The sequence below is a fragment of the Gallus gallus genome, chromosome 1, assembly GCF_016699485.2.
Source record: "Gallus gallus isolate bGalGal1 chromosome 1, bGalGal1.mat.broiler.GRCg7b, whole genome shotgun sequence".
Classification (NCBI taxonomy): Eukaryota; Metazoa; Chordata; class Aves; order Galliformes; family Phasianidae; genus Gallus; species Gallus gallus.
In genome coordinates, this window is record NC_052532.1 from 164,954,450 (window position 1) to 164,956,403 (window position 1,954).

At 38.8% G+C, this 1,954-nt stretch overlaps 1 non-coding gene across 1 annotated transcript; it reads right to left on the reverse strand.

The window, feature by feature from the left end:
• Nucleotides 1-276: 276 nt before the first annotated feature.
• Nucleotides 277-356, reverse strand: LOC112531636. The gene has a single exon (XR_003073531.1). It is a non-coding gene; the product is annotated as a small nucleolar RNA U2-19 (small nucleolar RNA).
• Between the last annotated feature and the right edge of the window lie 1,598 nt (nucleotides 357-1,954).

Consider the following 1,954-nt stretch of genomic DNA (forward strand, 5'->3'; position numbering starts at 1 on the left):
TTACAATATAAAATACTTCCTAGGATGAATTAACATATCTGTTATCATGTATTCAGATACCCATAATTGAAATTTTACAACCACACATTTTATTCTGAGCTCAGTTCAAGTGTGGAAGACTTCATCCTTTTTTTGCAGTCAGGCAAATACAGACTCATCATTGCTCAGTACAATACATTCACATTCAGTCTCCCAGACACAACAGTCTCCAACAGCTCCCTCTCCTCAATGCACACAACATACACACACACACACACACACACACAGAGAGAAACCTCTCAGAACTGCATACTGCTATACCTGGAAGATAGTTTTATCTTCTGGTGTTCAGATTTGGCTGTTTCTCATCCCAGACTCTCTTCAGTAGAACTGTAGATCTCAGAGGAATATAAATGCAAAACTCAGGAATTTTAAAAGCGTTTTCGGGTCTGTGTCTTCTGGGACACAGGAGACTGACTTGGGAGTAGAGTTCTACTTTTTCAGTTAAATATATAAGATTTCCTAAAATATTGTATTCCTTAATTTTGAAGCTTTTCAGTCACAGAACAGAGAATGCGGACACTTACAGTTTTTGAAGAAAGATAAGTGAACAGTTTATTTCTCCCAAAGCTATGAATTAAAACATACATTAATGAAATAAAAAATAAACCTAAGAAATCAATTCCCTACATCATTTTGAATTATGTATTATTTTTATAAATACGTTTAATATATGGAGTCTGCTCTGAAAGTAATGCCTACTATTTTATTATGTTGGCCCATAATGTCAGAAGTGTACGTTGGTGGTATCACAGTAGAGGTTGGACCTTCCCAACAATATTCCATTACATGTTCTTGCCATGCAACAGATGGCAGCAGAGAGGTAGTCTGACAAAATGATGTCTAACATGGAAGTGTGGATGAAGCAAAAATGTGTCACTGAATTCCTCCATGAGGAAAAAACTGCACCTATACTTGCTGAACACTTATGGAAAATTAACAGTGGATCTGAACACTGTGAGGCAATTAGTGGTGCATTTCAACAGAGATAACAGCAAGGTAAAAGACAAGCCATGTTCCAGATAGCCATACACAGCTGTCACACCACAAAATGAAGAGCATCTCTACCAGCTCATTCATGCGAATCAGCATATTATGACCAAGAAACTGCATGGAACTGAAAGTCTGCTTCAATGCATTGGAAATAATGATAGCAATGTTGGAACATTGTGAAGTATGTTCCAGGTGAGTTCCACAAATGCTCGCACAGGAAGAAAAAGAACACTGTATAGAAGTTTGTCAGGACCACTACGAGCCAGAGTTAAAGTGCCAGTTAAAATGGAGTGGCAATGTGTGAATTCCCTATTGAATAAACAGTTCGAGATGCAGCCCTCAGCAGGTAAAGTGTTCTGCACTGCCTTCTGGAATAGGAAATGGGTGATTCTACTGAATTTCCTGAAACCCTCATAAACCATAATCTCTGATGACTACAACACAATGCTGACTAAATTGAAGGCTCAGACTTCCAGAGTGAGAGAACAAGAGAGCCAAGGAAGAAGACAACCCTTCTCTTGCAACATGATAAAGGCTAATCCCATACCAGTTTGAGGACTGTGGAGCACAGTGCTAATCTTGGATGTACTGTCCCACCACACCTACTGTGTATGTAGTCTAGATTTGATGCCTTCTAACTTTGATTTATTTGAGCTGATGAGAGATGATCTGTGGGGGCAACATATTCCTACCAGCAATGTCATCATAGCAGCAGTGTGGGTCACTTCCGCTGGTGCAGATTTTTATGAGTACAGCATGCAAATGCTGTTTCATCACTGGTGAAAATACATGGATAACGGTGGTGACTATGTTGAAAAATAGTGTTCTGTAGCTGAGAATTTGCTCTATCAAACAGCATTATAAGTGTTCTTTGTACCTGTTGTACTTTCCATGGAAATAAATAACGGCATTACTTTCAGAG